Source organism: Fukomys damarensis, unplaced genomic scaffold (assembly GCF_012274545.1).
Source record: "Fukomys damarensis isolate Sample0158 unplaced genomic scaffold, DMR_v1.0_HiC HiC_scaffold_30, whole genome shotgun sequence".
Taxonomy (NCBI): Eukaryota; Metazoa; Chordata; class Mammalia; order Rodentia; family Bathyergidae; genus Fukomys; species Fukomys damarensis.
Window position 1 is genome coordinate 53,774,993 of NW_022900942.1, and position 9,240 is coordinate 53,784,232.

The window sequence follows — 9,240 nt, forward strand, 5'->3', positions numbered from 1 at the left end:
ATCACTATAAACTCATGTTCCAAATAGTTATACCAAAGAAATTGTTTAAATATTCTTGTAATATTTACTAAGTTCTTATAATGTAGACTACATCTATAAATAAAATAGATTTAGTCCATGTATAAGGAGCATATATTTGTATATATACAAAAGGTAAACAGTGAAGGGTAAACAGTAACCATGTAAACAAATAAAACCATAATTTTAGAGACTAATAAGTATCGCAACGAGAAAGGGCTGGGAGTGGGAGTACTTTTGGTCAGAGGAGGTTTTGCTCCATTGATGACAATTTTTTTTTTACAAGAAATAGCTATGTACACCAGGGAGAAAGATAACAAATGCAACCACTCTTTTTTTTTTTTAAATTAAGCTTTGAATATTCAGAGGACAGAGGAAGGTGAGAATGATTACAACCTAACTGGTAAGGAACCAGAAAGATACCCAGTCAGAAAGATGGATAAGATGGAATTGATTAAGAGCTTTATTAGGTAGGCTTATAGGACCAGAACTGAAAGTGTTCATAAGGGCCATCTATACGCTGGAAAGTCAGAGCATCCTGGAGCTGCTCAATCCCAGAACCTGGAAGCTGCAGAACAAGACAGATCAAGGATGTGGCACCAGTCTGTGGCTGAAGGTCCAGAAGCTCCCTGGAGATTTGCTGGTATGAGCTCCCACTGGAGGCTGAAGGAACTGGCATCTGAGGTCAACCGCAGAAGCAAAAGATGCAGTTGCTCAAGCAAAGTAGAAGCTCTAAAAAGGGCACCAATCTCCTCCTCCTTTTCCTTTTACTGTGTCTAAGCTGTATGTTTATTGGATGATGCCGGCCAGTTTGGTTGGGTCTGTCTTTCTCACGTGGCTGGCCTACATGCAGGTCATCTTTTTCAACCCCCTACAATACAGATTCACCCCAAAGTGTGCTTTACTCATTGGCTAGGAATTTCTTGATCTGCCCAAGTTGACCTGTGATTATTGTTACATGAACCATGAAGATTCTACAGCTATTGTAGAATTTTATTCTAAGCCTAACAGGAAGTCATTGCAGTATTATAAGGGAATGGTGTTCTATGATCTTGTTTTTAAAATTTACACTGGCTGCTACAGAGACGGGATTATGGGATTTGAGTAGGCCACGTGATGAGGGCAATTAATCCAGGCTATGAAGATAGTGTCTAAGTGAAAACAGAGTAACCAGTCGAAAAGTTGCTGCTGCTGTAGCCAAGGAAAAATGTGACTTCAGGGAGAATATCAGCAGATGAGATCCAAATAAGTTGAATGATAAGTCTTTTTAAAACAGACCCAGAAGGATTTAATGTGGGGCAAGTCCCCTACATGAGGAAATAATTAAGATTGTATGGCCCATTACTACTGACAGTCAGGTTTGCTTGGCTCTGACCTACCCTGGCATTGGGCAATCACTTAGAAGCTGGACAGCAATGCTGACATGAGGCTTCTCCTTGGAAGGGATTTCCCTTCTCCAGCAATCCAAATTCAGCAAAGCTGAAATGGGGAGCACATGGGCCCTTACAGCACTTCTTTCTCAACTTGCATCTAAACTGATATTGTTTGGTACCCAGACTCTGACTTTTGTTTTTTACACATGATGCTGTTCTCGTGCTTGGCTCAATGTATAGCAGAAAGATGCAGGGGACCATTATCCCAAAGTGGAGTAACACCAGGAGCCTTGTGGCTTCTCAGTGAGATGGTGATAAATCAGGGGATTTTTTAAACCTTTACCTTGAAAAATCTTCAATAAAATGTATTATTTAGGATATGACTCATAATGCTTACCTCACTATGGGAACTGAGGAAAAGTGAGCAGTCCAGGTGTCTTGTTAGTTTTTGTTGTGAGCCAAAGAGCACCATTTGCTGAGATGAAGAGGGCAAATGTCAGCTGGTTTGATGTGTTTTTGAAGACGGGGGAGGAAGGTTATGATGAAGAATTCAACTGGGACCATGCCAAGTTTGAGTTACTGTTACATATCAAAGTCACTAATAGCAAGTAAAATCAAATCACAGCAGCTTTAACATCATCCCAAATTATACGGTTAGTCTTGAGATATCCTCTGCTGATTAGAATAGGAAAGAGTGGCTGGAATAGATAGGTAAAGTCAGCCAGGGAGAGCTCACTCCTGGACTTGAGCATTTCTGGTGGTCCCTGATAGAAAGGCAACAATGCTGCCATTAGTTTTTTGAGAGTATAATTGTGAAAAGAAAAATAAATAAATAAACAGAAAAGATTTGAGTTATTGGACATATTTTAATTATATTCTGCTCCAGAGACTGGGTTAGAGTAATTATTAGTACAAAGAAAAACTTCTTTTTTTTTTTCTTTTTTAACCTTTCCTCCACTTTGGTGACAAGCAGACTAACCTTGCGGACTTCAAGTTTGAAGGACAAAATGCAGAATTCCCTGAGAGCAGAGGCTGCTTCCAATTACTTCATGTTTTTTCAAGCATGGGAGGGAAGGTAGTGAGGAAAGCCTGAAGACACATTCATCCTCTCCAGCGAATTCAGACTTAGCAAAAGAAACTTGGTTTTACTAAGACCCACTCAGGAAAGATGAGAAAGGTACTTTATAGCTCTTGTGTGCTTTCCTCCTGCTCATCGTGGATTTAGAAATCACTGGGAAAATCCATGCTTCTCCTGGGTTTCTCTTACTTCATAAGAGGGGAGGACCATTGCACAATGAGCATCCAAGTTCACGTCCAGCAGTCTCTGCGATCCTCTAACAAGTGCACACCTGTCACCTTGAGCTAAAAGAGTCATCTTAGCCAAGTAACCTCTAAGAAGTAAGACACACCTATACATGGTACACAGTTTTATCAGTTTGTTATAAGATTAAAATGAGTTAACACATTGTCAGATGTTTGGAACAGGCCCAAGCACATAATGAATATGCAACAGCTGTTTGTTAATATTACTTCTATTTCAGAACTGCTGACATGCTTGAATTCTGTTAGCTTTTCTATTAACTTTATTTCTTGACAGTGAATTAGGTATTTACAATGTAAAATCTGGTGCCCTGGCCTGTTAGAATGTAACCTCTCCCTTCTACTTTAGAGCTGGTCTAGCAAACTCTCACATTTAAGAACCACTCCAAGGCAAGAATTTATTTGCACAATGGAAGACAGTTCACACATGTTTGATTTCAGCTTTTCCCCATCTCACTAAAAGTGGACATAACAAGCGCTGAAACAATGTGTTTCGAGCTTTATCCTGAATGCACTGTAACAACATTTCAAGCATTTTGCAAAATACTTTTTCCAATTGAAGATATAGCCCAGAATTTTGATGACAAACAGAAATGCCAGTTAACCTGAAAGGATGTGAGTCTTTACATTTGCTGAAACACAGCGAATGGGATTTAGGAAGACACAATACAAATAGCCACTCACGAAAGATTTCAAATAAAATGGCGCTGGTACTATATCCAGCTGTCTACTTCTGCCTATTTCTAGTCTGTCAACTTCACTCTTCCTTTCATAAGAAGGAATGGAGTTCTGCTACCCTAATTCATAGGTCCTTGGGCCTCACCCCAGGAATTTCTCTGCTCTGCCCAATACAGAAAATGACCTCAGGGCCCTATAACAGTAACCTGTAACCAAGCATAAGGAATTACCCTGGAGATAACATCTTCAGTAGCCCAGTGCCAGTAGGACTTGCTTTAGGTGCAAGTGACGTAGATGTTGGCCCAGAGCATAGGATTTCAGAGAAAGCACAAATTATCTCTTTAAAACTTCTAAAATCTCTTTTACATATTTTTATATCTTCTAGTTTTTTATAATTCTATATGCCTGCTACAATATAATATTTATTATTTAAATGGCCTCTAAATCTATGAATTTTCTTTTCTTTTTTTCTTTTTGCTTCCCTACTATACTGGAGACTGGCCTGTAGCCTTCACACTGAGCTATATTCCCAGTCCTTTCCACAATTTTTATTTTGAGAAAAGGTTGCATTAAGTTGCTAATTTGCCCCAGGCTCAGCTAGAATTTTAATCCTCCTGCCTCAGCTGCCTAGAATGCTAGGATCATATCTGTGTACTACCTTTCTTAGCTTCTTGTACATATTTACTAACCACAGAATTTTTTCATAAAGTAACAGAAATTTAATATCTATAACTAAAGAATTATGATGGGAAACAGCCATGCACTTACTTTCATATGATAGTCATGCAGTAGTCAGCTTTTCATTATTGTAACAAAACACCTGACATAATGATCTTAATAGGTGAAAAGGTTTGTTGAAGCTCACGGTTTAAGAGGTTTCAGTCCATGGTAATTGGCCCTATAGTTTTGGAACTGTGGCAGAATATTACATTATGGCAAGAGAACATGTTCGAGGAGACCTGCTCTTCTCATAGTATCTGAAAAGCAAAAAGAGAGCCAGGAAGGACCTGGGTTCCCACAGTGCCCTTCAGGGCCACAATAACCTAATTCCTTCTATGAGGCCCACTTGTTGAAGGATGTACCACCTACCAACAGTCCCACAAAATGACAATTGAGCATTTAACATATGGATCTTTGGGAAACATTAAAAATTTAAGTAATAGTTCATTATATACAAAATTTTATAAATGTCTTATATACATCATATGTCCTGTATTATATACAAAGCATCTTTAATTGTGCTGCTGTGGCTACTTCAGTGTCCTAAATTGATTAAACATTTACATTACATGGTCATATTGACTTTAGGGAAGAACCAGAAGTTACATGATGTCAGATCTGGTGATTTAGGTGGCCGAGGACATAGTGTAACGTTTTTGTGAGCCTGCCTTTCCACTGGATGTCACCCAACAGCACATATAAATGAAGAAGCTATATAGAGGCTACTGGAGAATATATAGGCTTTCCCTGAAGAGTGTCATGGTGGTGGAAATGGTTAAGAACATCTCTGAGCCAGGGGAAATGCGGGGAGAACAGCACATCCCACCCTACAGGCTGAGGAAAAGAAGTACAGAACACCAAGAGGAGAGGCTGGGGTCGTCGATTTTACTATAACCAACTCTTATTGAGTGTCAGGTATTTTCATATCACACATGCTATCTTAGATAATTTTCCTGCAGTTCTATGAAATACATACATTAAGCCTCTTTTATGGAGAAGAAACTGAGGCTCAAAGAAATTATTTTTATGGTTTGCAAATGCAATATTGTATGCTACTTATTTCACACTTTCATTGCATAAATGCTTTTCTATTACTTGCTAGGACAAATTCTTCGAGTGAGGAATTAATTTTTAATTTTCCTTGTGATAATACCAAAGCCTAAAATGTGAATAATTTTGCAAAGAAAAACTGCTAGTAAGTAGCAGATTTATGTTTATGTTCACTTTGCTTGTGAATTGAGTATTCTTTCCTTTGTGGGAGAAACTCCTTTATACTCATCGTATTTCCACAGAAGGAAATGCTTTTGCCTTTCGGTTCCCAGAAATGAGAGAGACAGGTGAGAGCTGTCATAGTTTCTCCAGCTTGACTTCACTTCCTCTGCCAAGGAAGGTGGCTTCTGTTTAGCCATCAGGGTTGAAGGGAAAGAGCAGTCAGGACTTGGTGGCTCTCTGTATTTTGGAACCAGGCGGACCCTGATTTTTGTGCCTTCCCTGCCTTCTTACTTGCTATTTTACTTTCAAAAGAGAACTAAAAATGGTGAGAAATGACTGCACTTAATCTGTACAACAAACTCGGAACCAACAAGAGAGATGAATGTGTTGCTACTGTGCAATATATACCTGTATGTTTATTCATTGCCACTCATTTGGGTCTAGGCGCACGGCCGTAAGGGAAAGCTCACAGTAGGAATAATCGTAGCCAGATACCCAGCATGCTGCTACGCATTGAGGGCTTGGGCACTGCAGTGTTGGGGGCACTGGAATGCCACCTAGCCCAGATCTGAAAGTGGGAGACTGTCTCCCAAGTTCTGGATTTCAGGGATCCTTTCAGATCTGAGGTGAAGCCGAGAATCCTGCTCACGGATCTGAGGAGAACTGGCAAGTCGTCTATTCAGAAAGTTGTCTTTCACAAAATGTTTCTTTTGTTGTTGTTGTTGTTGTTGTTGTTGTTGTTGTTTTGAGAAGAGGGTCTCACTATGTAGTTGAGACTGACCTGGAACTCACTATGTAGTCCAAGCTGGTCTCGAACTCATAGCGATCCTCCTGCCTCAGCCTCTCGAGTGCTGGGATTACAGGCAAGCGCAACTATGCCCGGCCACAAAATGTCTCTCAACAAAGCACTGTTCTTGAAGACTACTAACAAGATATGCCGGCAAGAGGTTTCCACCAGCTCCTCTGTCAGCCCTACCTGGCTCCATCTCACAGTGACCAGGGCCTACAAGGTGAACCCTGACATCAGCTTTGAAGTGTTTGTTCATAAAGTGGATGGTCTGTCATATGACCACAAAATTGAAACCCAGAGACATTCACCAGAGGGCAAATGATGATCTCACAGATGCTGGATTAGAAAAAATTCACCTCAGCTTTTATCTGACAAGCATATATGATCATTCAATATTTGAAGATTTAGCCAGGTGGTTCAGAAACTGATTCCACGACTCCCAACTCTGGAGAATGTGCTAAACATCTTCATCTCAAATTCTGGAATTGAAAGGACATTTCTATTTGATGTGATCAGCAAAATTTACATTGCAACTGATAGCATTCCAGTGGATATACAAACCTATGAACTTATCGACATCTCTTGTATTTAGGGTCTCATAAAAGATGGGGCAGGAACCCTGTGTGACAATGAATTAACAACCATCATAAAGCTGAAAAAACAATACTTCTTTACTTAAAAGAGGTGACAAAGTTCCTGGCTCTTGTTGGCTTTATCAGAGAGGAAAGCTTTGAAAGAAAAGGGCTTATTGACTACAGTTTCCATTGCTTCTGGAAGGCCATCCATGAGGTTTTTGAAGTGAGGATGAAAGTGGTGAAATCTCGAAAGCTTCAGAATCAGCTACAGAAAAAAAAAAAGAGCTACCCCTAATGGGACCCCTCGAGTGCCGCTGTAGGGGAAGTTTCAGGAACATCTTTGAAATGGACCTTTTTGATGAGGCTGCTGTACCATGTTGCACTAAAGAAAGGGAAAGGAGGAGGCTGAAACATATGAGGTGGATTTGTTTAAAAAAATTATTGCAACCCTCTTGATCTCCATTTTTATGTAAAAAAGTAAGCACTTTATGGGGCCAGGGATTTAGCTCAGTGGTTCGGTGGCCTGCCTTGCAAGCGCCAGGACCCGAGTTCAATCCCCAGTATCAAAAAAAGAAAAAAAAAAAGTAAGCACTTTGAAGCAAAAATTTGTATATTAACAATGAAGTAAAATCCACTGTACTTTCATTACATGAATGGAAACTTCTATGATCAATAGTTAGAAAAACTGGCCAGGCACGGTGGCACACTTCTGTAATTCCAGCACTCGAGAGGTTGAGGCAGGAGAATCACTGAGTTCGAGACCATCCGGGGCTACATAGTGAGATTCAAGTCAGTCTCAACTACATAGTGAGACCCTGTCTCAAAAAAAAAAAAAAAAAAAAAAAAAAAAGAAAAGAAAAGAAAAGAAAAGAAAAGAAAAATCCTATGTATGAACTGCCAGGAATTACACATATTTTGCACTTTTTTATGTTTTTTTTTTCTCATTGAACTGAATTTTGATAAGGTGAGCTTTCTAATCTCTTTTCTGTACTTGGTATCAAGGACATGCATATTGTAGCTCCTATCCTATGGCAATCAGAAATTAATCAAAATGATGCAGTGGTGATGACTTTTTGTAAATTTGGGAATCTTTGCTACCAGTTGTGAGAAAAATCATTTTTCAGTGGAGCTGGAACAGAATTGGTCTGCAAACTCCAGGAACAATAAGAACTGTCCCTTATTTATAACAGGTATAAACAGTTTTATAGAATAATTTTAGCACCAAACTTACCTAAAAGTTTCTATTACCACAGCTGTACTTCCTAAATCAACAGTTTGTATGAAGCCATTTTCCCCAATAAACACATCTATAAATCACTTTATACAGACAGGTGATTTCTTTTTACTGCATTAGTATTCTTTAGAACCTTTGAGACCGGATTTCCAAAATGGTACCAATCACTGTGGAGAAATGTGTCACTGAGGCCTGATATCTGGAGGCTTCTCTGTACCTGTCACTTGGGGCTAAAGTAACATCAGAGGCCAGAGGTTTCCCAACTGTAGGGGATTGGCAACTGCAGCCTAAAATACATAGGTACAGTTCTGTATGCTTGGCCCTTGTGCAGTAGCCTGTTGTGCTACCTTTCGCATCTTATTTAGGATCATTTTTTTTTTCTTGGTCCCATGGCCACAGTGAATATAGCATATCTTTACCATGGAATTTAATCCTGTTGGCTGTCTTTGTCACCTGAATCTCTTTTTCATCTGTGATAATGTGCCTTGAGTCATTTACCTGTTTTCACAGTATATGAGCTCAGCTTGCCACTCAGCATGCTCTGCAAGGCCAAAGAGCCATCCTGAAAACCCTAGCAGTAGTGAGAAAGGATAGCCAGAGGAGGAATGACACCTTTGCAATTGTTTCCAAGAAGTTCCTTCACTTACGTTTACCTTAGAATAGCAGAAAATTGAGTCCTAACTCTACTTCTGTGCCAAGCCATTCCAAGTAAATAAATTTTTGTCCATCCCAGAGGTTAGTACTCTATGGTATGATTTTGGGGCATTAGAAAAAAAAAATTAAAAAGTAGAGCCTGCTCCAGACAAGAAAAGTTAGTCCTAACAAAATGTACAAAGTCCCTAAAACAATTTGCCCTTGAAGCCCTCCCACTTATATTAGTGGCTTCTTTCCATCCTTTCTCTCCTCCCTATTCCCAAATCCTATTGCTTTAAAGGTGGTAACTAAAACAGAAGATGGTAGTTCATTGGGGTTTAGGGTTTGAGCCTCCCAAAGGTCTGTGCCTGTTGAAAAGATATTTCTAAAAATCATTAAGGTACCCTAATTCCTGTCCTCAGAGTTTTCCACTCATTAATCTGGATGGTTAGGATCCTAGGGTTCCAGCGAAGTCTTCTCCCTAACTTCTGGAGCTACATCTTGTTCAACTGTTGCTGACAGGCCTGTCTCACATGGGTTATTCTTACAGATCTAATTCTTGAATACTTTTTACGGAATGTTTTCTTTCTAAGCAAATAAAGAGTCAAGTTTCTAATACAACTTAATCCTCAAGATAGAGACACTTGCTTATTTGATAAATCACACTTTACCTAGTGTATGTATGTA

At 39.5% G+C, this 9,240-nt stretch overlaps 1 pseudogene; it reads left to right on the top strand.

The window, feature by feature from the left end:
• The first annotated feature begins 4,868 nt into the window (after positions 1–4,868).
• On the top strand, positions 4,869–7,006 carry LOC104876086 (annotated as a pseudogene).
• Positions 7,007–9,240: the final 2,234 nt, after the last annotated feature.